Source organism: Notamacropus eugenii, chromosome X, assembly GCF_028372415.1.
Source record: "Notamacropus eugenii isolate mMacEug1 chromosome X, mMacEug1.pri_v2, whole genome shotgun sequence".
NCBI lineage: Eukaryota > Metazoa > Chordata > Mammalia > Diprotodontia > Macropodidae > Notamacropus > Notamacropus eugenii.
This window is the reverse complement of record NC_092879.1, coordinates 85100497-85127787: the sequence shown is the minus strand read 5'-3', so window position 1 is coordinate 85127787 and position 27291 is coordinate 85100497. Positions and strand designations below refer to the sequence as shown.

The 27291-nt window shown below is 39.1% G+C and overlaps 1 long non-coding RNA gene across 1 annotated transcript in view; it reads left to right on the top strand.

Moving 5' to 3' along the window:
- LOC140515596 (uncharacterized) overlaps window positions 1-26770 on the top strand; it is a 104772-nt gene extending 78002 nt beyond the window's left edge. The window contains exons 3-5 of the long non-coding RNA XR_011971096.1: window positions 705-891; window positions 7089-7204; window positions 26342-26770. This is a non-coding gene — a long non-coding RNA (uncharacterized lncRNA). The remainder of the gene's footprint in view (window positions 1-704; window positions 892-7088; window positions 7205-26341) is intronic.
- The last annotated feature ends 521 nt before the right edge of the window (window positions 26771-27291 follow it).

The window sequence follows — 27291 nt, the reverse complement described above, 5'->3', positions numbered from 1 at the left end:
CTTATCTAATGTCAGAGATGATCTTTGAACCCAGGTCTCCCTGCTTCCATGCCTAGTGCTTGAATCATTCAGCTCCATTGCCTGTGTGCTGTCTGAGATGTTTAGTATGACACCCTTTTGTAGAGAGGAGAAGACTAAAGTTCAGAAAATCAAAATGAATTAGCCAAGTGGTAAAAGTCAAGAACAAGCTTAGATAATCTGTCTCCAGAGTCCATGTTCTTGCCTTTCCCATGCAAAGGATCTATAATTTGCTCAGCAGAGGGATGAGGGGCAAGGAAAGCAGAAACTCTCTCCGTGCAAGGAGAGCACAGATATGTCCACAATAAAATACTGATATCCTGAGGGAGTCACATAAATGAGACATGTCAGAGGCAGGATTGGAACTTGGCTCTTCTTGGATGCAAGCCTAGCATTCGTTATATGTCATACTGTGATGTGTCTTAGGAATTTAATGTAAAGTGTTTATTACCACAAATATGTCACAATAAGAACTATTTCACAACTTTGTATTTATAGCTATTTCATAACTGTCTCCTTTTATGTGGATTCTAGTATTGGCTTTGAGTCAGAATAACTCTTGTATTATCAACCCATTTTGCCTAGCCTTTCCTATCTCTCTTCCAATTAATAATTTATGTTTGCTATTATCTCCTCTGCCTTTTTTATGGCTCCTGAGCTCATATCAGGATTTGCTTACCTTGCAGATGAAGCTGCCTAGGGTAGCTAGGTGTGCTATACAAAGTCACTAAGTTCAGAGTGGTTACACAGAGTTCAGTTCAAGAAGCCAGAACTGCTAAATCATGGCCAGAAGTTGCTGCTAGTGGGCATTTATGGAACAGGAGTGCTCTCCGGACCCTTGCGCTTGATGAGTAACTGCATTAAAATGAACTGGTGAGTAGGACTCCTCTTCTACTATTTATGTTGCATTACATGATGCTGGAATAGATTGTATGAACTAGAACAAATGAACCCACTTAAGGGCAGGGAGGTGGAAGGTAATCTGAGTAATAATTAAAGGGTTTGCATGGAAAAATACATAATACAATTAATTTTTTAAGTCATAAAAGTCATAGACTAGAGAAGGTGCATCTCACTAGGTACATCCTTCATGGAGATTTCAATGTTTAGATATGAATTTTAATATCATGACAAGCATGGCTGAATTTGTAATGTCATTTCCAGACCTTGAGCATGTACATCACCTAATAAATAGCTTGATGATTCTTCTTCTATAATCTTCAGAAGATTCAAGAATAAATTGAGACAATTGAACTTTGTGTATGACTTTGTGTGCCTGGCCTTCAGAAGGAAAAGTTCACTCTCTCCCCCACTGTTTATAAGTATGGAAATATTCCAAACACTCACTTTTTAAAAATCTGTTCCAAAGAACCAGTTCTCTGTAAGCCTTTTTACATCCTGTTCTTTTTCATAAATCATATCAGAATTTGTACTCAGATAAGGGACTATCCTTGTGGAAAGCTAAGCCTCAAGATAACATCACAGAATTCCAGGTTGTCATAGCTGACGGACAATCAAAAAAGTCTTAAGTCATAATCTCTCTGAGCCTTGCTTCCCTCACTTAGAAAGTAAAGGTGTTGGGCTAAGCCTATGATTCCCAGCTAGTTATAGTAATGGGGCATCTTTTAAGGCAGAAAATTGTCCCAACAACCCTTTCAACTTGATGTTATTTTTATGATTATTATCAGATAATTGAGAAAATACTTAACAAGAAAAGAACACTCTGAATGCCATGAAGCTTTTAAATATATTTGCATTTTGCTAATCACAATGGCATTTGTATACCTTTAGAAAATAGGAATGGTAATATGTACATATGCTTTGAAGCTAAAGTAAGCTCACAGTGTCAAGTGTTCATGTACAGAGCCAGAACTAGGGTATGGCAATTGGGACTTTATCCTGGTCATCTAAATTTGAGGTTGCCATTGAACCAACCTGAAGCATGCTTCAAACCCCTTCTCACCCCCCAGTGACCTCACCTCAGGTGAGTTCCTCTCTACTTAACCCCCCATCTGCCCCAAATGATGGCTTCATCTTTAGAAATACTTTGTCCCATTGGAGGCTTCCCCAGCAGAAGTGATTCCTTCAGCACCATAGCAAACTTAAGTTGCCTCAGTGGATACTTCTTCACTGTGGCTTCCCCACGGGTTAGTCACCATCTTTCCCTCTTTTTTGTCCCTTGCCCTTCTCCTTGCCTCGGAAACAGATATAGGATCAAGTGTAACTTTCTATAGTACCTATGACTGGCATCATCTAATTTTGGTAGGAAAAGGCTTTGTGAACTTAGCTTTTCATCTATTAAACGGAGACAGCAATACATTCACCTTTTTCCTTGCGGAGTTATTATCATGATTAAAAGATGCAAAGCCTTTGAAAGCACTTTGCATAACACTCATAGGCAGCATATTGCTGGGGAATAACTCTGGATTTGGAGACAGGGGACCTAGGTCCCCTGTCTAACTCTACCACTTAGGTACCCCTAAGGTCTTGGGTCAGCCCCTAACTCTGCTAGACCTCTCTTTTCTTCATTAATAAAATTAAAATCAGACCTCTTCCAACTCCAAATCTGTCATCTTAGATATCAGTTGCATCATGGAGAAATGAATAATAGATATCTGTTAGAAACCAAATAGATCCCCAGTTGATAAATGGTCAAAAGATATGAACAGGCTGTTTTCAGAGGAAGAAATTAAGATATCTTTAGTCATAAAAATGTTCTAAATCACTATTGATTAGAGAGATGCAAATCAAAACAACTCTAAGGTATCACATCACATCTGTCAGATTAACAAACATGACAGAACAGGAAGATGATAAATGTTGGAGAGGATATGGGACAGTTGGAACACTAATTCATTGTTGGTAAAGCTATGAGCTCATCCAACCATTCTGAAGAGCAATTTGGAACTATGCCCAAAGGGCTACAAAAATATGCATACCCTTTGACCCAGTAATATTGCTTCTAGGACTGTATCCTCAAGAGTTCATAAAAATGGGAAAGAGTCCCACGTGTACAAAAATATTTATAGCAGCCCTCTTTGTGGTAGCCAAAAACTGGAGATCAAGGGGATGCCCATCAATTGGGGAATGGCTGAATAAATTATGGTATATGAATGTAATGGAATACTATTGTGCTATAAGAAATGATGAACAGGAAGACTTCAGAGAGGCCTGGAAAGACTTATATGATCTGATGCTGAGCAAAAGGGGCAGAACCAGGAGAACTTTATGCACAGCAATGACCACAGTGTGCGAGAGTTTTTTCTGGTAGACTTGGTACTTCATTGCAATGCAAGGACTTGAAAAATTCCCAATGGTCTTTTAAGGCAAAATGCCTTTCACATCCAGAGAAAGAACTATGGAATTCAATCGCAGAATGAAGCAGATCATTTTTTGTGTGTGTGTGTACTATGTTTTGATTTGTTATATGATTTCTCCCATTCATTTTAATTCTTCTACACAGCATGGCTGTAGTAAAAATGTATTTAATAGGAATGTATATGTAGAACCTATATAAAATTGTATGCCATCTCGGGGAGGGAGGGGGGATGTAGGAGGGAGGAAGGGGAAAAATCTAAATTATATGGTAGTGATTATAGAACACTGAAAATAAATAAAATTAATTAAAAATTAAAAAAGAAACCAAATAGATTAATAATAGATTTATATGTGATAATTCATAGATGGTACTATTGGCCTTATTTTCTGAAGAATTATGTTAAGTGTTTGTCATGAATATTGGTATCCAAGGCCAAATCTCTAAGTCCACCTTCCTTTCCCCATTATTGGTAAAGTCTAGTACCTTTTGACATTCTGTTCTTATCTTGGGGATCACAACCTACTCAGTCACATACAGAATCATAAAACTCTAGCCTGTTAGATTATAGGATCATGAGATCCTGAATCTTAAGAGATCGACTAGGCCCACTTCCTCAATTTGCAAATGATTTGTTCAGATTCATAGAATAGAAAGAAACTTGGCATTCATTATCATTTTTAATTTCATATTCTCTTTCCTATCTCAGGCCTCCTTCAAAACCTGGCCCTAAATAGTTTATTCTGTGAAGAAAGTTGCCTTCTTCATCTAACACTAAAGATTGCTTCCCCTTCCCAAGATTTTATATTCCCTCCACATTTATATGCTGAATTTTATCCTAAGTTATTTTGTACTTCATGCTTCGTATGATGTCCTTAAATTGTGTTTGTTCTGCTTCCTCCAAATGTAAGCTCATAAGAGTTAAGAAACCACATCGTCTCCTTCTATCTTCTTCCCCTCTCCCACTCCCTGAATTTCTTGCACAGTGGTGCTGTGAGCACATAAGAAATATTGATAGAAAAACATGTTAGAGTAGGCAATGTGTGAGGCTGTTTCACCCCTAGCTTCAGTGCAGATAATAACAGTCCAATTAAGATTCATGAATATGTAGAATACCAAGCTAAGAAAGACCTCAGATTTGTTTCCCAGCCATTTAATACATTCATCTCCAGAAGATATCTTGCAAATCATCCCCCTAACACCTTCAAAATTGTGTCACATCCAGCATAGACCTCCTCTATGCATACTTGGTTCAGTCTAACTATTTTTCCTGTCTTTGTTTCCTTTAGTGCTATTTCTACTTCCTCATACAGCAAATTCAGGGACTGTGATTTCAGAGTACAGATATGGTACTGTCCCTGTCTTTGATGGAGAAAATAGTTTGTTATAGAAATCTCAATAGATGGTTTCCATTTTTTCATGTATTTGTCTTCTTTCCTATTTCATCCTCAAAAGCCCAGGGGATCATCTGGCTTAATTGGGTGTAGTACCCATAATTTTTCACCACTTCTTACATAATGTTTTGGAAATATTTTTATAATACAAATTTTTGTTGCCCTTGGTTTCCATCTCTCTGTACTCTGCAAAGAGATCAGTTGCTTACTGGATAATGTTATTTCAGGTTTTGGGGGGCTTCCTACTTTTAACAATTGATTTACATCATTTAAACTTCCAAAGCAAATAGTGGTAGTCTATAATGATGTCTGTTCCTGTCTCCATTCATCACTTATCTAAGTCAATACTGCATTTGAGTAGGTCAGGTTGGAGCTATTTTAATTGTGTGCTAGATAGAACTTCTCATTTTTATTCCTTCCCTAATCTTGTATTAATTTTGATCTTTGCCCTAGCAAGTCAGTGATCTGACTACACACAGATAGTTGATTCTGAAAGCACTCTTAAATTGTAATCAACCATTACTTGCTAATTTAGATATAGTCAGTGATATATTTTTGTGATTTTTATTTGGTGATTCCCATAACCTGCACCTTCCAGTTCTCTTCTCCAAGAAAACCTCTATATAACATGCAAACCTTTGCCTCTTTCATTATTTGATGCTGTCATATTTTCTAACATAGGTTCTAGTGTCTTTCTTTCAAAACAGAATCCTTTTCTTATAAAACTAGACCCAAACAATTCAACACCATCTCGAAAAACTGACCTTTACATGAGAAAAATTAATAGTGTCCGTGGCACAAATAATCTATGTAGTTTATTCAGTAGTGAACATTTAACAATTGACTTCAGAGACTGTCAGAATAGTTGAAACCCAAATCCGTTGACTAAAGCAGTGGCCAATCCACTTGGGTTGCTCAGATGTCCAAAATTATCAAGACAACCCTTTGTGACTTGAATTAGCCGACTGTTAATTGATGTAATGGAGAGCTTTTAGGCAGGACCTGAAGATGGTTGTATTACCAAGCCATAGAGTGTTGGACCTTGTCAGAAAAACTCCATTTATAAGTCAGTGATAAGGACAAAGGATGAGACAAAGACTACCGTAAAAGGACACAGTTGTGTCCTCGTTTGTGTAAATGTTTATGTTATGAACCAGTACTGTCAACCAGACAGAAAATGTTCCTTTAAAAGGGACTTATATGTTAAAATCCTCCACATTAAAACTGAATTAGGACTGCTAACTTCATCACTTAATTTTACAGTCTTTTTATTCCAGTGACATGTAAGTAAACTGTTTCGGTTTTCGTAATACAGATTTCCAGCTGGAATTATTTTCATTATTATGGTAATAATCTCTGGTATCTGTAGGGGGCTGCTTCAGTATGTTTCATATTGCTCTAAATATGCCCCCTGTTTAGTATTCTTTGTTTTTTAATGGTAGTGAAACAGAAAAGATTGAAGAAAAAGATTCTAAGAGTTTGGAAATTGTAATGGTATGAAGCACTTTCCATCATCTTACATCAAATTTCAATTATCCATAGAAATTGAGAGAGAGGTAATGGTAATCCCATGGTAGCCCATCACCTGTTCATTATTGTCTGCTGCTTCCCCTGTTGACCTTTTTATTTTCAATGACTTCTGCAAACTAAAAGGTCAAACCTTGGTAATCCATAAATTGGAGGCTCACCATCACCATATTACCAATAGGCAGTAATTTATAGAGGAAAAGTGCCCAGAACTTGGAATAAAAAAGACCTGATTTGATTCCTAAGTCATGAGCCTTGGGAGTCCAGTGACTGTGGGAAAATGGCATGACTTCTCAGAGGCTCAGTTTCCCCATCTGAAAGGTAGAGATGATGATACTTACACTATGCACTTCGCAAAGGTATTGTAGAAAGGGCTTTGTAAACCAAAAAGGGTTATATATGTTTTGTTGTTATCATTACTATTGTCATTATTAATAAAACTACTAGTTAGACTTTGCACCTTAATTAGATTGTCACCACAACTTAAATGTAACAGACATACTCTGCTTCTTTGGGAGAGGAGGAGCTGTCCGTCTGCCTTTGGCATTCGTTTTCGAAGAAGACCATGACATCAAAGAAATGATGGCATGACTTGCACTGGACTTTGTTTTGAGTGAGCGAGGGGCTGTGCACATCACCAGTCTCACTTCTCCTCCAGAGCCATCTGGATCCAGTGACCAGGTATTCATCAGGATGAGTGGTGAAGGCCCAGGATGCAGTGGGAGACCTTGACCTATTCAGGTAGTCACTTAGAGTGAGGTAACAACTCTGGGGTGATTGTTGGCTTAAGCTTGTCACAGTAATTGGGACATTTCAATTCTTTCACCTTCTAGATGGCCATCACCTTTACCAGTTGATTTCTCATTGATGATAGAACAGCTTACCAACAGGAACAATAAGAAATCATAGGAGGAGGATGAAGCCCATGACCATTTTCACCTGGAGAGAGGTAACAATCTCATTTATCCATGTGCTTAATATATTTCTTTTTCAGAGGCAAATTAATCCAGGGTTAATATTTGGTAATGTTCTGCATTAGGACATACAACTGGAAAAATGGCTGAGATTTGAGGCTCTCAAAAGACAGTTGTCCTGGGCAATTTTCTTACTTATTCAGATCTGTTGTTCCTAGGCAGTTTGCAAGTCAGCCGATTCACAGGATCATTCAATAGATCTATAAAAAACCAAAATGTGGATTTGAGGTTTAGTTATGAGAAATATCAATCCACTTCAGACCTTGATGTATGTTTCCTATCTTGATAACTGAAAATAGTAAAATGTATTCAAATAGATTAATATATATGCATATACATGTATCGCACAGCATATATTAGATATAAATCTATATGTAGTATAGCATATATTATGCATAATGCAACTTGGAGTCTGGATACTAGACTTTGAATGTTAGTTTTGCTATTTAACAGCTGTGAAACAGTCACTAAACATGCCTGAATTTTAAGGGTCTTGTCCACAAAATGTGGGTAATAAGATGTGCATTGCCTATCAACGTAGGCTTGGTGTGAGGAAAGTGTTTTGTAAACCCTAAGGATGGCTAATCTTACGGTGACTTAGTATTTAGAGTTTTCTCCCAAGCAGTGCTCCCTCTCAGGAGCACACAGGGGAACAAACTCTCGGTCTTTCTCCAAGGCAGTAGACTTCACGGTTCGTTTCTTACCACTCGTTCTAAAACAGAGCAAAGTATCTGCCATGGGAGGAGAGCAAAAGGGTGGCTCCTACACATCTGCTTAATAGTCAGTTGTGCCTATTTATGTGGTTACTGGCTTCACCCGAGATATGTCCCACTAAAATCCTTTATTTTTTCTTAGAAATATTTTATTTGTTTTAATGAGCCAAGATCCGCCTTTTGATATGCCACAGTAGCCTTGGAAAGAAGCAGTAGTCACTGTTTGAGCCCCAAATAACATGAGATTAGTGAGCTGATCTTGACGTTGACTCTTGCCATTTGGAAACTCTCTGACATGCATACAGGAAAGTCACTAACGCTTGTTAGAACTTTGGCATCTCTGTGGAGACTGGAGGGAAGAACAGATCTTTCCACTCTCCATTCCAGTCTCTTCTGTTTACTATGCTATGCTTGCTTTGCTATATTCTTTACTAACGAGCAAATCCTCATTTGGGTCTTTATCATTACCTTTCTTATTATCATTCCCCCCTCATGGTGTAATGGGTGCCCTTTGCTGTCCAAGCTGCTGGATGGTAGAGAATAACTGATTTATTTTTACATTGGCCAGTGATTATCGTAACCATAACATACATATATGTATTTATGTAAATATATGTCTACATATATACATATACGTAACTGCAATTTCATATAAAAAATATGGATCATTGGTTCATAGATTTTGAACTGGAAGGAACATTACAGATAATCTAGTCCAATCTTTTCATTTTACCAATGAGGAAACTGAAACCCAGACAGGTTAATAATTTGTCTAAGGTCACATAGGTGTTTAAGCATCAGAGCCAAGGTTTACACTTAGGTCTTCTGCCACCAAGTCCTGTGTTTGGGATTTTATTTTGTTGGGGTTTTTAAACTGTAGCATTTTCCCCTGTCTAACTCAAGTGATAAAGGACATATTTTTAGGTATCTTGAAAATGATGGGGAAAAATGCTTTTCTTTTCTTTCTTTTCTAAATTCTTCTCCAGTAGTTTGTTTTGTTGTTGAAGAACATAGTCCTTGCCTATTTAATTTGCCTAGGAAGCTGCAAGACCAGCATGGTAGGCTAGTGGATGCTTCTAAATGAGGACTCTGCCACCAAGTTGGAAGTACACTGTGTTTTGCCATTTTGAAATACTGCTTTTCTGCCCATGGTTTACTAAGCTATTGAGTTGTACTCCTCAAGTGAGGAACCAAAAGGTTCATATTCACACATAATTCAGCGAAATGTGAAAAATGATAAAATTCACCTATGCTTTAAGTAGCCTTCTCTCTACATTTTGGAAATATCTTTGCTCAGTAAACCCATTTGGGAAATGTGCCTTCATTTGCTAAATCCTGATCAATTGGCACTCACTTTTGTTTGCCCTACATATGCTAGGTGATTCTGGGGTGGCTGCGCAGGCCATTATACCATGAAGGGAGCTCAGCATTTCAATCCACTCCTATAATCTCTCAGTCCTACCTCCCTGCTTTCACAATAATCACCTACTATGTCTCCTTCTCTGGTTCTCTGGCATTTTTCAGGACAAATGTCAGTTTTGCTGATGAATTCCACAAAAGCGCCGTCACTAATTGTGCCTGGTCTCACAAAAGTACTTGGAGTTGGCTCACCCAGATGGTTTCTCTTTCGACACCATTTTCAGATGCAGTTGTGGAGAACAGTTTTGTACTTGCAGGATGTGAAACTTCAGGCAGAAGGGTGACTGGAGAATGTGCAGGTTGCTGGTCACCACCTTCCCATTGCTCTTTGTCAACAAGAGGACATTTTAATTTAAACTCATTTAATGGTTGCTAGTGCAAGTCATTGGTTCATTAAAAACCTTGACAATTGTAAAAACAATAACATAATGCATCGCATAAAGGTCTGCCTCCACAAGGCTCTGGCGAGCATGTTGGAAAGGAATTAGAATATATTAGACTTGGAATCTTTATTGGGTGGTCTATTCTGTCGTAACTGGAAAACTTGGGTGGTAGGAGGGAAGCATGATGAAACATGAGTTTCGTTTTCCTTTGGGACATGTAGCAGACAGCTGAAAACTTTCCTGATAACAGCTCCCAGTTTTAAGACTGCCTTTCTAAGCTATCAAATGGAAGTATCCCTGGTTATTTGCAAATTAGTGATAAGAAAATGAAATTAGTTAAAAAATTTGGTCATGGTATAAGTCCACAAACTTGAGTTGTGTGCTAATTCACACAAAATCTCTAACTGCAATTACACCTGATATTAACGATGAAGATAAGTCAATTAGTGCCATAAAGAACATTGGGAGATGTTTCATCAGTCAACAATTCTAACGCGTTTATTAGCTCCCAGCCCCTGTGCTAGGTGATGGGGATACACAAACACTAGCCAGATATCAAGAAGATGAGGATTAAGAAAAGCCCTTTGGATTTAACAATAAAGAGACCGTTGGGGATGTAGCACAAGCATTGGGGATGAAAATCAGACTTCAAGACAATGAGAAGTGAGTGGAGGTGAGAAAGTAGTCATGAGTTTGGCCATGAAAGGGATGGGCAAGGGAGAGCTCAATATCTGGAGATGGTGATGGGGCCAAGGGAAGGGGTTTTGGTGCTAGGAGAAATGTGGCCCATTGACAGGCAGTAGGGAAGGAGCCAGGGAATAAGGAAAGGTTGAAAATTCAGAATGATCCAAGAAAAGCTCCCATAGGAGGCAACAGGCTTTTATAAAATGCTTTATTAGCATAATGCTTATACAGGCCACTTAAATATTCATGGAGCCACAACTGTCAGGACTTCTTGTGGGCTCTGTGTTTGTGTATTTACTTTTAGCAGGGAGTAAGCAGCACAGCGCAGCAGGGAGTGCCTAGACTTCGAGTCAGGGAAATCAAGGTCAGAATGTCACCTGGCCAAGTTATCTTACCTCTTTTGATCTAAGTTTCTTTGTTCTGTAAAATGGGGGCAAGTAATCACACTTACCTCTCAGGATTGTTGTTGGTGTTAAAGACGATAGCTGATATAAAGTGCTTTGCAAACATTAAGGTACTATATACATGTGAGTTCATATTATTTGACGAGTATTGAATAACTAACTACTTCATGAGCAATACCTGGCAAAGCACTGTGTCATATATGCAGGAAGCGTGAGACTTCAAAGGTCAGGGTCACTGGGGAAAAACAAAGAGACATGGAGACACAGAGGGGCAAGGTTTATAGGCGCATATATGTGTGTGTGTGTGTGTGTGTGTGTATACATATATATATATATATATAGACATATAGATATAGATATAGATATAGATATAGATATAGATATAGATATAATAGGCTTATATCCCAAGAAAGTCCAAAAGAAACAAAGATCTAAGTATTTGTGACAGTGTTCTTCATGGTATCAAAGAACTGAAAACGAAGTGAGTGCCCATCAGTTAGGGAATAGTCGAAAAACCTATGGCATGTGAATGTAGTGAGATGTTATTGTGGCATTAAAAATGACAAATATGAAGAATTCAATTGAACATGGAAAGATGTGGTGCTTCTGACTCTTGGCCATGGCTCCCTCATTAGAATGTGGGCACCAGGAAGGCCTCCTTTTCCCATTCTTGCTCCCAATACTTGGCACACAGTAAGCACTGAGCAAATGTTCTTCCACGCCTGCTATTCCACTGCACTGGAAAGTATTGGTCTAATAAATACTTTTCCTTTCCTTCATATTTAGTATATGATTTACTTCTAACAATTTGTACCTCATGAAGTCATAGGAAAAAATTAGCCAAATCTTCCTCTTCTAAAGCTTTGGGATTTGGAGTTCCAGAAATGAGTTCACTCCAGCCCCCTGTTTCCCCCTCGTTCTTCCCAAAGGAGTTGAGCTCTTTTAAACTTGATGCTTAGTATTCCCTTAATGATATAATGTCATATCATGTAATGAAGCACATATAGCCACAGAGGACACATCCTCTAGTCCCAAATCAGTCTCAATATCCTCCCTCCTTCATCCAAATAGGAGAAAACTAGGAGAAAAGAGTGAAGAAGCATTGTAAACAACTACTTAATCATGTTTTTATTAATGGTGGTAGGGGAGAGGGCAGAGAGAATTCGGAGGTGAGAATAAAATTGAATTTAAAACAAGATATTTTCTCCAAGCTTTTCTTTAAAAATTAAAAAAAGTCATACAAATAAAGAAATATTTAGGTATTACACCAGATTTGATGGAGAATTGGCTGTCTGTAAGATAACTACAAAGAATTGTTGTCGTTCCAATTTGCTGTTGGCATTTCTCGCAAAATCCAAGGAATTGTCATTCCATGTTTTCCAAATGCAAAAAAAATTCCTAAAACAAATAATCAAGCTTGAATTCATCATTTATCTTTTGTCAATTAGTTAATAGAACAGTTGTGGATTTAATACTCAATCTTTGACCTCCATGCATTTGTATAAATTGTCCCTCAAGCTTGGGATGCATTTCTTACTCTCTCTACTATTCAGAATCCTTATCTTCTTTGAAGGCTGAGCTGGGGTGCCACCACCTTAATGAAGCCTTTCTCTTCCCCTCCCTTGAAAGTGATCCTTCCCTACTCACATTGTCCTGGAACGTTTTTGTCTCCTTTGCCTCCTGCATCTGTTCTTATCTATGTTACTTGTGCTTGCCCTCTGCTGCCAGGAGAAGGTCCTGGAAAGGGGGCATTAGATTGTCTTTATTTTTGTATCTCCACAGCCTAGAACAGAACACATAATGCGTATTTAAATGATTACTGAATTAAAGAAGTTAGACATCAAATACAATTTTGTAGTCAGCACCCTAGGGGTTTTGATATTGATACTATTTCTTCTTTATTTCTGTTTTTGTTGTTTTTAAAGAATTGCTTGAGAATTGTGAAAGCCAGAATGAATCGTGGAATCTCAAGGGGAAATTAATGATGTCATTCCCCAAAAGCATCATTTAATCCCGTATTTGTTTCTCCTTCCCCTCCCCCTACCAATAAGCGATGTGCTCAATTTTCGGCCTGTTTTAGCCATGAGAGCTCACATGGTGCTTTGTACTTCATCCATGCATTTGACATGCATCGCTGTATATTGTTGTGCTCCTTCATTGACTGCTCTCCATGAAGCAGAAACCCTATGTCATCGAAATTTGGGGTACTTTCAGCAACCATTTACTAACTCTTGGCTAAATTGAGTCAAGGAAATAAGGGATGGGTTCCACTTGCTGCAGTCTAGCCTGGAGAGGGTATTTGCAGTCTTCTCTCTCCATTCCCTGGGTTGGCCTCTGCTCTTATTTATAGCATTGCCCAGTAGATGAGCCTCTGACTAGTTCCTTTTCTTCATATACATATATATATATATATATGTTCAATCTTTCATAACTATTTGGTTCTGTGTACTATAGCAGGCATTAATATAATGTAGCTCCTAGGCAAGGTTAGATAATTAATGATACTGATAATAGCTTGATTTTATTGGCATAAGGAACTACTAGGTGAGAAAACCTGTCTCTCAGTGAAGATTGGGACCTTCCCTGCAATTTGTTTAGCAAGTCTTCTTGAGCACTGAGAGGTTAAGTGATTTGCTCATGGTCACACAACCAGGATATTTCAAGAAATGGTTTTTGAATTGAGGTTTTTCTGGCTTCAAAGTCAGGGGAATTATTAAAAAAAATAATAAGACTATTGATATAGCACATTAGATTTACAAAGTGCTTTAAATGCATTAGTTCATTTAATCCTCACAGTAACCCCTGTGAGAGAAATGTTATGTGGTGATTAAAAGGTTTGAGAGGCATAATTTCTAGATAATTTAATAATTTTGTTAATAATGCTAATATTTTAATAAAAGGGTGGTCATTTGGCCATCTCTCTGTTAGACCAACCACAATCCATGGAGGGTTGGGCTTATAGCTTATATACCCTTTTGGAAAACAAATGGCAATCAACTCTGATTGGTTAACAATTGATTGAAGAATGAATATCACATTGAGGGACTGGACCTGATCTTTGATTAAATCATCCACTTAAGTTCCCTCATCCTTGGGTAATCTATTCAAAGAATTTTTCCCTCAGCCAAGCCTGGGCAGAACACAATGGCTGCTCCACTTGGGTGGGGTCTGAATATGAAAGTTAGTACAATTTCATTATCATCCATGTCCTTCAAGACTGTTAAAATCAGGACTTTAGAAAAAGGGGCAACTCTCAATATCCTCAATTCACTGGTTATTAATAATCATTCACCTTATTTATTATTATCCCTGTTTTACAGATAAGAAGATGGAGGTTCAGAGAGATTATGACATACCCAGGGCATACTGCCACTTCAAATGCCAAGATATAAGTAAGAGAAACCTGAAGGGAGGAAGTTTGGAATACATTAGGAGGTTCTAGACTAAAGAGCCAGAAGACCTAGATGTGAGGTCTAGTTCTTCCCCTCACTAGCTGTCTCGCTTTGGACAATTCACTCTATGTCTTTGGGTCCTAGTTTTCTCAAATGCAGCTGAGAGAGTCATCCTAGATGCTGTTTCCAGCTATTAAGGTAATAGGCATTGCGGTGTAATGGGCAAAGTCCTGGCTTAGCACTCATGTCCTCTGGCAAGTTGCTTAACTTCTCTAAGCCTGTTTCCTCATCTGTCAAAATGTAAGGGTTGAGCTACCTGAGTGACCCTGAAGTGGTTCCTTCTGACCTTAAAGCATTTTAGCCTGTTCAGTGATTTTTTTTTTCAAGTAAGTATTTATTGTTGGTAACTCATTTGAGGACTTTTTGGAGCCTCCAGTGAAACTATTCAATATAATGAGCATTAGATTAATAGAAGTTAAGGAGCACAATAGCCTTAGGGTACAAGAATGGTGTAATAGAAAGGAAACTACACTAAAGTGAGGAAACTAGTGCTTCAGTTCCAGTCCTGCTACCATCTTGAGGAATAACATTGAGACATTCAATTTAATTCATTTCATTTTATTTCAATTCAGTTAATTAAATTCAACAAATATCTATAAAGAGCCTACTATGTGCTAGGCACTGTGCTATGTGCTAGAGATAGAAAGAATAAAATGAGAGGTTCCCTGCTCTCAAAGAGCTTACATTTGACTACAGGGATAAAATATGTTCATAAACATTTACAAAATGTATATAAAGTAATACAAATAATCCCGAGAAATGAAGAAAGCTAATATCTGGGAGTTGGGGAGATGGGAAGAACTCATTTATGAGATGGAACTTAAGCTGTGCTTTGGATGAATTGAGGGATCCAATTTATTGCCTAGTGGCTGTTATCTACTGTTCTCCCCTTCTTACTGAGTTCAGTGCCTGGCTCCAGTCAATCCCCACTCCTTTCCATGTACTCAGGGACTTCAAAATACATGTTGATGCTGTAGCCTCCCAGTCCTTCAATCCATTCACCTCCTATGACCTGTTACTCCATTCACTGATTATGCCACGACCCACCAGTGTTGCAATTCCGTGATCAAAAATTGTGAAATTACCTTCAATCATATTCTATCATCCCATTTCTCTCTCTGTCTTACTCCTACTAAATTATTTTTGTTATTCCTGTGATTTCCAATCTCTCTCACCCTGAATACTTTCCAAGGCCATAATTTCTGTTGTGGCTTCAATTGTTCAGTGATTTTCAAAAAATCTCCACCTGATGTGATTGTCATATGAAGCCCCTTAATTGGACTCCCCCATATACAACATTTTCTTTTTATAGTGAAGATATACCTTTATACCTTGTGAAGTGCAGCCAAAAGTAAACATATAAAATACATGTGCCAATACTGCTAGAATTTACCTCTGACCTTCCCCCCACTTTAATTCTCATATAGCATGAAGTAGTAAAATAATTCTAAAAAATAAAAAGCTACACATATTAGTGAAAATCTTCAGCTGTTATTTTGTATGCAAGTTCTAATAAGGCAGCAACTGTGAAAAGAAACTTCACCTCCTCTTCCTCTTCCTCCTCCTCCTTTTCTAGGAAGAAGTCATGGCCCATTGCCCTCTACTCGCCCCCACCTCACCCATTTCTGTCACATATCAAATGTCTGCCAAGCTTTAAGAAGTCTTCAAAGTAACTGAAAAACAAATGACAGGAGAACCTTGAGAGGTTCAGTTTGGCATCATACTCAAGTGTTAGGGTCCCTCTCTGAACATTTTTTCTCTATAAAATACAATATACTTTCTTGATAGAAATCCAGTAATTTCCACTTCTAGTTATGAAAAAACAATCACACTGAGTAGACGCTGTTTGTCCTTTGTCTCTCTAGTGCCCGCTGACATGCAGAAATGCCACCATACATTTGGAGGAAAAAGGAACAGAAAACTTGACAAACTTGGGCCCTAGCTACAGTATGAAAGACCCCATATTCCAATAGACAAGAATGCTATGTGCCATTTTGCATGGCTAATTCTGAGTCCTCATTGATTTCAAACTCTTGTCCAAATAGCTTCAGCCACAGTAATATTTTTATATTGATTCTTAATAACATTAAGAATCTTTCATCTTGTCAAGTAGGGACTTCTGGGTTTGGGAATATCTTCCATCAATTTAGATCAAAACCATTTCTGAGTTAGTAGATAAGTTCTAGGGAGTTGCTTGAAGAGGCATGGAAAGAACTTTGTTTTTGAAGTCAGAGTACTTCAGTTCAAATCTTTCCTTTGTCGTTTACTACTGTTGAGACTCTGGGCAAGTCGTCACATCTCTTTGGGCTTCATTTTTCTCACTTTTAAAGCAAGAGAGTTGAATTCCATGAACTCTAAGGTCCTTTCAAGTTCTATAAACCTGTGATCCTCTAAAAGAAGCACAGTCAAGGTAAATGATTTGCCCAAGGTCTCACAGCTAGCAAGTGCCATTGGCAGGATGAACCTGGGACTTCCTGACTCTGCAGGCTCAGCATTTTATTTACTACCAATTACTATTATCAGGTATTTGAGTTGGCCTGAATTTTACCCAGTCTTACTAAGATAGCATATTGTATGAGTCATTCTAAAGTTAACTTCTGTACATTCTCTTTTCATTTAATGAGTATATATATGATCCCTACTATGTGAGTAGTGCTGTGGTTCCAGGCCTAGGCCAATCCTAAACTGAAGGGGAAACTGATCAAAAATATATGCCCTCAAAGGTCTTATAGTCAAGTAATAATAAGTAAGGTAGCCATGGCAGTTTGAAGTTTACAAAGCACCTTACTGGCATTATCTCCTTTGAAACTCACAGTAACCTTTTGAAGGAGGTTCAGTAAGGATTTTTACTCTGTTTTACAGCAGATAAAATTGAATTAGAAATAGGCTAAGGACTTATGCAAGGCTCTTCCTTATCCCAAGTTCATCCCTGGAATGCACTGCATGTGGTAAGGAGTTCGGGGGTTTACACAAATAACTCTAATCTACAGTAGCACCATCAGAGTTCCAAGTACAGTGTGAGATCAGGGAAGGTTCTGCAGAGGGAATGGTCATCAAATCTTCCTTGAAGGATGGTTAAGATTTCAACAGGTAGATAGGGGCTAAGAGGACAGGTAATCCATGCATAGGGAATGGCTTAGAGCCAAAGCAAAGTGAAAGAGATTAATGTGAGATAAGTTTGGGGAGGTATATTGGGGCCAGGCTGTTAAGGGCCTTGAATGCCAGACTTAGGAATTTGGACTTTTTTGGTAAGTATTCAGAAGATGTATAACATGTGACATACCATGAGAGTTATTTTGATTCAGTTGAATTGGCAGCAGTGCGCAGAACAGATTGAATGGGGGAAAGAAGGCAGCAGGGAGACCAATATAGAATGTTACTGTAATATTCCAAATGAGCTACAATAAAGGCCTTATCTGGGGTGTGGAAAAAGGTCCAGATGAATGTGTGAGAGAGTGCAGAGATGCAATCACAAAAGCAGTAATTGTAGAGGGCAAAGCAGTGGAAGGAATCAGAGATAAGAACTGAGGTGTTGAGCCTGAACAACTGGAAGGATGGCTGGGACATTAACAGAAATAGGATAGTTAGTAGGATAAGGAAAGGGTTTTTGTGAGATGACATAAGGATCCCTCAAAGGGTACTGCAGAGGTGCATGCTGGGTGTTAATAGGCCACAACCCATTCCAAACAAGGAACTCTACAGGAGCAATGAGGTGAAATGCCATTTGCAAAGAAAGACCTTTACCTAGAAAGATGTATCCCAGATGCAGCATTTGCATGGGATGTCCCACTAGGGCTGCATTCCTTTGATTTGCTTAATTGATTTTCTTCAAGGGAGCTATTGGGAAGTGCCAGTTGTAAATTAAGGAAAAGCAGCAATAAAAATTTTTTTTGAAGACCATTGGATCTAGAGTCACATAGAGTGATTATTAGTGAGTCAAAGAAGCATACCTTCCATGGAGAGATGACTGGAAGCCACATGGCCATTTATTTAGAAGTGGGTAGCTAGAGGATGTAGAAGCTACAAATAGTCCTTGCTGAAGTGTAAGGCACTGAAATAGATATGTATTTCCTATCATTTTTTGTTCTTCTTGATTCAGTCTTACTCATTAAGTGGGAGAAATGTTCTTTTCTATTTTTTTTGAGAAATTCTCTTGCAATGAACACTTTGAAATCTGTATTAAGACATCCTAGCACAAAATTTATGAGCTAGGAGGGACTTTAAAGCTCATCTAGAACATCCTGTCATTTTACAAATGAGGAAACTGAAGCCCAGAGAGGTTAAGTGGCTTCCAGGGGTCGCCAGAGTACACAGAGCACTGGGCCACGAGTCAGGAAGACCTAAGTTCGAATCCAACAATAGATACTTATCTGCTGTGTGACCCTGGGCAGTTCACTTAACTTTGTTTCCCTCAATAACTGTAAAACAGGAATAATTAAAGTACCTGCCTGCCAGATGTGTGAGGATCAAACGAGTTAATGTTTGTAAAGCACCTGGCACCCATGCCAGACACATGGTTGACACTTGCTTCATGTTTATTTCCTTTCTTCCTTTGGCAACAACCTGTACCAATGGGGGTCTCCTTTCAGTTTCTACGCAGTGAGTGCGGGGTGGAAGAGTTATTTTTCTACCAGTGATCTCCAACGATAGATATTTTCATGAATACTAGTATATGATTTGCTAAAATATAATAATGTTAGAAAAATCCTTTAAAATTTTGAACCCTAACATTTTGGAACATGTCACCTGAGGAGTTCTACGTTGCAAATCTCTGAACACTGAAGATGGAAGTTCATTGTGTGTCTGTGATGGGGAGAAGGGCTTCTCTTTAAATCCATCCACATTCTTGGCAACAGGGACTTGACTTCCGATGCTTGCATAATTAATCCAGGAATTTCTCTCTCAGTAGAATAAGAAAGAAACCTTGTCAAGTAGAACAGTCCTGAATTTGAAATCAAGAAAACCTGGGCTCAAATTTGCCTCTTATTTCCTGTGTGACTCATGAACAAATCATCTACCCTCTCTGAATCATGGGTTCCTCGTCAATAAAGTAAATATCAAATGGAATCCAGGTAGAGAACGCACTTGGGGGCCCGACCAGGGAATATATGGATTTATTTTACTTGGTGGTGATTATTTATCCTAATAGAAAGTGCCAATGGATGAGGACAGTTCAGGGAATTCTCAGGTGAAGAACTCACTCTCCCAGTGCTCATCAGCACCTTCTCTAGGATTTATATTCTTAGAGAGTTATCTAGACCTCCCAGAGATTAGGTCACTCCCCCAGGGGCTGACAGAGGCAGCACATGAGCCCAGGTCATACTGACTTCTGGGTCAATTTTTGAACCCTCTATGCCATTCTTCTTCTTTATTTGTTATAAGAAAAGATTTCTTTTTAAATTCAGGATGGGGTTAGATGAAAGGGGAATAGTAATACTAATGCCAAAAAAATAGAAGAAATAAAAGGAGATCAATGAAGCATTTAAAAATTTACAGAAGTGTAACTGGAAAATTGGGGTATAGAAATCTAGAAGGGGAGAGGGATAGAAGAAGGGGGAGGTGATAAAAGGGAGGATAGACTGATTAGAGGAAGGGGTGAATGGGATGCATGTTGACATGGGGTGGGGGTGGGGAAAGAGGGGAGAAAATTTGGAATTCAAATTCTTGTGGAAGTCAATGTTGAAAACTGAAAAATAAATACATTATATATTAAAAATATATACAGGGTGGAGTAAAAACATGGACTGTCTAGAGTCTCCCACCAAGCCCAGACAAATACCTGCATAAAAATGACTCTAAACAAATTCTGGAGCTGCAGAACCCAAAGAATGATGGAGTAAAGCAAATCTGCAGCTCAAAATAGCCTGGAAGGTCGCTGGGAAGTGTCTATAATGCCACACAGGGGTCAGAACACAGTCCAGCGTGGGCCATGCTGGCACAAACAGAATCTGAGCAGGCCTTGGAGAGACTGAATCTCTCCCAACTGTGGCAAGTTCCAGACTTCCGGACTTCAAGCACCAAGGACAAATTGGAAGGTCAGAGGAAAAAGCCTGTGGGACCAGTGTGGGAGAGTGGAGTGGCCCGGCCCCAGCTCCACAGTGGCAGAGGGAGAAGGGAGCAGAGGAACCTGCAGCAGCCACAGAAGCAGCAGGGGAAGAGACAGCGACTGTTTCTGGAGCTCTAGGCCCATAGGTTGTGGGGGAATCGAGAGGCTGACAGTACACCCCCCACCCTCACTGGAAGCAGAGAAGTGCCTTGACAAAGAGCTCAAAAGTCAAGTAAATGGCTAGGGAAATGAGCAAAAACTGAAAAATGAATCAGACTATAGAATCTTACCTGGGTGATAAGGAAGACCAAAACATGCAAAGAGAAGACAACAAAGTGAAAGCTCCTCCATCCGAAGCCTCCAAGAAAAATATGAATTGGTCACAGGCCATGGAAGAACTCAAAAAGGATTTTGAAAATCAAATCAGAGAAGTAGAGTGACATTGGGAAGAGAAATGAGAGTGATGCAAGAAAATCATGAAAAACGAGGCAACTGCTTGCTAAAAGAGACCCAAAAAATGCTGAAGAAAATAACACTTTAAAAATAGACTAACTCAAATGGAAAAAGAAATCCAAAAAGCCAATGAGGAGAAGAATGCCCTAAAAAGCAAAATTGGCCAGATGGAAAAGGAGGTCCAAAAGCTTGCTGAAGAAAATAGTTCTTTAAAAATTAGAGTGAAGTAGATGGAAACTAATGACTATATAAAAAATCAAGAAATTATAAAACAAAACCAAAGGAATGAAAAAATAGCAGACAATGTGAAATACCTCACTGGAGAAACAACTGACCTGGGAAATAGATCCAGAAGATACAATTTTAAAATTATGGGACTACCTGCAAACCATGATCAAAAAAAGAGCCTAGACATCATCTTTCATGAAATTATCAAGAGAAACTGACCTAATATTCTAGAACCAGAGGGTAAAATAAATGTTGAAAGAATACACCAATCACCTGCTGAAAGAGATCCCAAACGAAAAACTCCTAAGACTATTGTAGCCAAATTTCAGGGTTCTCAGGTCAAGGGGAACATGTTGCAAGCATCAAGAAAGAAATAATTTGAGTATTGTGGAAATACCATCAGGATAACACAAGATCTAGCAGCTTCTACATTAAGGGATCAAAGGGCTTGGAATAGGATATTCCACAAGTCAAAGGAACTAGGATTAAAATCAAGAATCACCTACTCAGCAAAATTGAATATATAATAATTCAGGGGGAAAAATGTTCATTCAATGAAATAGAGGGCTTTCAAGCATTCTTGATGAAAAGACCAGAGCTGAATAGAAAATTTGATTTTCAAACACAAGAATCAAGAGAAGCATGTAAAGGTAAACAGGAAAGAGATATCATAAGGGACTTACCAAAGTTGAACTGTTCACATTCCTACATGGAAAGATAATATTTGTTACTCTTGAGACTTTTCTCAGTATTTGGGTAGTTGGAGGGATTATATCCATATAGACAGAGAGGACATCGTAAGTTGAATAGGAATGGATAATATCTAAAAAATAAAATTAAGGAGTGAGCACACTCAATTTGGTATGAAAATCTATCTTACACTACAGAAAAGTAGGGGAGAAGGGGATAAGTGAGGAGTGGGGGGATAATAAAAGGGAGGGCAAATGGGAGGAGGTAATTAGAAGTAAATACTTTTGGGGAGGGACAAAGTCAAAAGAGAGAATAGAATAAATGGAGGACAAGATAGGATGAAGGGAAATATAGTAAATTTTTCACAACATGCCTTTTTTTTATTAGTGCATAATTAATGTTTATTTATTTATTTTAGTTTTCAACATTCATTTTCACAAAACTTTGCGTTCCAAATTTTCTCCCCATGTCTCCCCTCCTCCACCCCAAAACACCATACATTCTGATTACCCCTTCCCCCAATCTGCCTTCCCTTCCATCACACCCCTCCCTTCCCTCATCCCCATCTTCTCTCTTGTCTTGTAGGGCAACATAAATTTCTGTACCCAATTACCTGTATTTCTTGTTTCCCAGTTGTATGAAAAAACAATTCTCAACATTTGTTCTTAAAACTTTGAGTTCCAACTTCTCTCCCTTCCTCCCGCCCCATCCATGCCCCCTGAGAAGGCAAGCAATTCAATATAGGCTATATATGTGTAGTTTTGCAAATGACTTCCATAATAGTCATGCTGTGTAAGACTGACCATATTTCCCTCCATCCTATCTTGCCCCCATTTCTTCTATTCTCTCTTTTGACCTTGTCCCTCCCCAAAAGAGTTTACTCTAATTGCTCCCTCCTCCCATTTGCCCTCCCTTCCATTATCGCCCCACCCCACTTATACCCTTCTACCCTACTTTCCTGTAGTGTAAGATAAATTTTCATACCAAATGTAGTGTGCATGTTATTCCTTCCTTAAGCCAAATGTGATGAAAGTAAACTTCACTTTCTCCCTCTCACCTCCCTGCTTTTCCCCTCCATTGAAAAAGCTTTTTCTTGCCTCTTTTATGAGAGATAATTTGCCCCATTCCATTTCTCCCTTTCTCTTCCCAATATATTTCTCTTACCCCTTAATTTTTTTTTTTTAGGTATTATCCCTATTCAACTCACCCTGTGCTCTGTGTGTGTGTGTGTATATGTATGTATGTATGTGTGTGTGTGTGTGTGTGTGTGTGTGTGTGTGTGTGTGTATAATCCCTCCAACTACCCTGAAGTATTATACTCAGTTTTGCTGAGTAGGTGATTCTAGGTTTTAATCCTAGTTCCTTTGACTTCTGGAATATCATATTCCAAGCCCTTTGATCCCTTAATGTAGGAGTTGTTTCTTTCTAGCTGCTTGAAACATTTTGTCCTTGACCTGGGAACTCTGGAATTTGGCTACAATATTCCTGGGAGTTTCTTTTTTTGGATCTATTTCAGGAGGCAATCAGTGGATTCTTTCAATTTTTATTTTGTCCTCTAGTTCTAGAATCTCAGGACAGTTTTCCTTGATAATTTCCTGAAAGATGATACCTAGGCTCTTTTTTTGATCATGGCTTTCAGGTAGTCCCATCATTTTTAAATTGTCTCTCCTGGATCTATTTTCCAGGTCAGTTGTTTTTCCAATGAGATATTTCACATTGTCTTCTATTTTTTCGTTCTTTGGGTTTTGTTTTGTGATTTCTTGCTTTCTCATAAAGTCATTAGCCTCCGTCTGTTTCATTCTGATTTTGAAAGAACTATTTTCTTCAGTGAGCTTTTGAATCTCCTTTTCCATTTGGCTAATTCAGCTTTATAAAGCATACTTCTCCTCATTGGCTTTCTGAACCTCTTTTGCCAATTGACTTAGCCTATTTTTGAAGGTGTTATTTTCTTCAGCATGTTTTTGGGTCTCCTTTAGCAGGGTGCTGACCTGCTGTTCATGCTTTGACTGCATGTCTCTCATTTCTCTTCCCAACTTTTCCTCCACCTCTCTTACTTGATTTTCAAAATCCTTTTTGAGCTCTTCCGTGGCCTGAGACCACTGCATATTTATATTTGAGGTTTTGGATGCAGAAGCCTTGACTTTTGTGTCTTCCTCTGATGGTAAGCATTGTTCTTCCTCATCTGAAAGGACGGAAGAAAATACCTGTTCACCAGGAAAGGAACCTTCTATAGTTCTATTTTTCCCCTTTTTTGGGCATTTTCCCAACAAGTTACTTGACTTTTGAGTCCTTTGTCAAGAGCGGGGTATATTCTGGGAATTTTCAAGTTCTCAGTTCCTCCAATGTGGTGCAATCAAGGAAGAGGAGTTTACTCTGCTCCCGGCTTGCACTCTGGTCCAGAACCTACCAAAGCTTTTCTGCCCAGGACTTGCAAGTAGAATTCCCTTTCCAGAACCTCCACCAGCTACACCACACCAGCCAGCACTCTTTCTCACCCCTGGGCCACCACTCAGGGCTGAGACCCAGGTCAGTGGCTCAATTCCCCCACGGGATTTAGACTGAGGGCTCCAAAAATGGATGGCCATGTTGCTGCTGCCACAGCAGCCTGGGGCCAGGGCTGGATGAGTACCCTTCTCCCTTTTCACCCAGGTGAAAAAACTTTCTAAATGACCTTTGAAGCTGTCTTTGATGTTTATTGATTAAGGGCTTTGAGAACTGCACCTGCTGCTGGAGATTCTGCCCCTGAAGCCTGTTCTCATCCTGTATCCTACTGGTGCTGGGTGGCCAAGGCTGAGCTGGGATCCGTGGGCTGCACTTCGGTCCCCACGCTGTGTGATCGACCTTTCTTGTCAGCCTTCCAGTCAACCTTGAGCTGGAAACCTCTTTCACTCTGTCATTTTGTGGCTTCTGCTGCTCTGGAATTTGTTTAGAGTCATTTTACAGGAATTTTTTGGGCTGTGAAGGACGAGCTAGAGTAGGTGCATCTTTCTGCTCCACCATCTTGGTTCTGTGCTCTCACAGCATGACTGTTATGGAAGTCTTTTGTGTGACTACACATGTGTATCCTGTGTTGAATAGCTTTGCCTTCTCAGTGGGGATGGAGAGGAAGGGAGAGAAGTTGGGACTTAAAATATATAAAATGAATGTTAAAAATTGGTTTCATATGCAACTGGGCAATAAGAAATACAGATAATGGGGTATGCAAATCTATCTTGCTCTACAAGAAAATAGAGGAGATGGGGATAAGGGAAGGGAGGGATGTGATAGTAGGAAGGGAATATTTGGGGAAGGGGTTATCAGAATGCATGGTATCTTGTGGTAGGGGGAGGGGAGGGATTGGAAGAAAATTTGGAACTCAGTATCTTGTGGAAATGAATGTTGAAAGCTAAAAGTAAATAAATAAATAAATAAAATCAGTAAAAAAATTATACAGAACTGGTCAGTTATTGAATTAGGACTAAGGTTTTTCCCCTTCCTTTTCCTTACTTAGAAATCAAACTCTGTAGGCTATTCAGACAACCTTTGAAGTGCAGGACTGATAATGAGATGAAGTATTAGGTGAGAGGTACCCAACTGGGAAAGTTTAAATCTGATCAAAAGGTAAGGAAATTTTAGTTTAGGTGAATTGCTGAATTTTGGCCCATTGTGTTTTACTCAGATAGGTCTTAGGGGAAATTAATTCCCTCTTTTGTCTGGATTGCCCTAGACTAGAGTGGTTTGGGAAGAGAAAAGTCTGTTTGTCGAAGGCTAAGTGATCAGGCATGTCCTTCAGACCATCATTGGAATAAGCCTACCTCTGATTATAATATTCATTCTGTTATTATTTGTTATCCAATTAGAGCTCATTTCCACTCTCAGGAATACTCACTCTTCCAAAGACATCTAAATGTTGAGTGCATTCCAAAAGGGGTCTTTGGCATTCAAGAATGTCACTGACCCCTTTTATTAATTATCTTCTAGCATGATTAATTAAATGATTAATTACCCAAAAACTGTGTCTCTCAAACTTCTTTATATATCACGGAACAAAATATTAGATAGACCAGAGGGAAAGATAGAAGATCAGGACAGCTTTGAAACTTACATATTGAATTTATTTATAATGATATTATTATATTGACTTATTACATTATGCGCAAGGCACCCTGAGGGAAAGGCAGAAGACAGTGTATTCTGGGCAAGTCAAACTACCACTATCTCCTTGGCCACCATCTCCCCCAGCCTCTGATCAATAAAACCCAGGTCCCTCAACTCAGGGGACTTGAGAATAACAGACTCTCCCAGAAAGCCAAACCATCTCCACCCCACAGCTATCCATGAGGAGAGAAATATTTGTGGACAAGAAGCTGGCTTTCCTCATCACCACCAGTAACAACTGCAGACCAGTTGTCACCAATGTATAGATTAAGCACAGCAGCCCTGACAGTAGCCCTGCTTTTGGCCCAGCCCTCATTGCCCCCATTCAAGAAACACCACCTATAGAAAGGGGACCAACTATCTCCATCAGTTGACAACCATGTACTACTATATACAGGGTACACCAACCTATCTAAAAAGAGTGAGGCACCCTGTGCAGAGACATGAGGCATCATATGCCAGGAAAGTCAATCAGGACCAACTTGACCTCTCTCTCCCCTCAGACACTGATGGAGACAGCCCAGGATCCTGAACCTAAGAGCCTTGGGAAGAGCAATGTTTCTAGCTCGGTGCCTGAAGTCATCATCTGGGAAGCAATCTCTGTGGAGATACAGCCTGGCCACTGCTCCTGCTGGTGCTATGGCCACAACTACTGAAGACCCAGAAAAGCAAGTTCTTATCTCCAAAGTCCTTGGCCCTGTCACATGATGTAATATCAGAAACTAATTTTATCAGCAAAAATGTCATTTCAAGAGAAGCATCACCATCTGCTTTGCTACTGTACTCCATGTTCCATGGAACCTTTCTATCTGACATGTAAGACCTTCCATATATGTTGTGTCCTCTCCCACCCCTCTCCCTCTCCGCCCCTGATTAAAATGTGAGCTCCTTGAGGGCAGGGCCTGTCCTAGTTTTCTATTAAGATCCTCAATACTTAGATTAATGCTTTGTAAATAGCAAGCCCTTAATAAAGGCTTTTTTAATTTATTCTTTCATTTTTTACTTTTTAATTGAGATGTGTGTCTTTATGAATAACTTTCAATTTCTTTTCTTTCTAAGTGGAAATGTTTGGATGGGTTTTTTTCCAAGTTCGAGGTAACAAAAAACTCAGTCTCTTTTTTTAATGAGTAGAAACTGAGGAGGCTATACCATGGTCTGGGATTTGGCGCTGTCAGTATGCATCATCAGCATACAGGAGCAGCCATAAGGGAGGAATCTCTTTTCCATTTGGACTCTGTCATGGCTGTACTTCACAAGAGAGGCACATACATTTCCAGCCTGTTTTGTGCCTTGCCTGAGATTTATAATGGGGAAGTTGAACTAAGGCTTCTCTGAGACTAGAAAGAGGCTCTGAAAAAGAAAGTAAGAAAAAAGCAGTTTTATCTTTACCTAATGAATTTTCCAGCATCATTCTCTAGATATCCTGGGAGCATTTGCAACAGAGGGGCCTCCC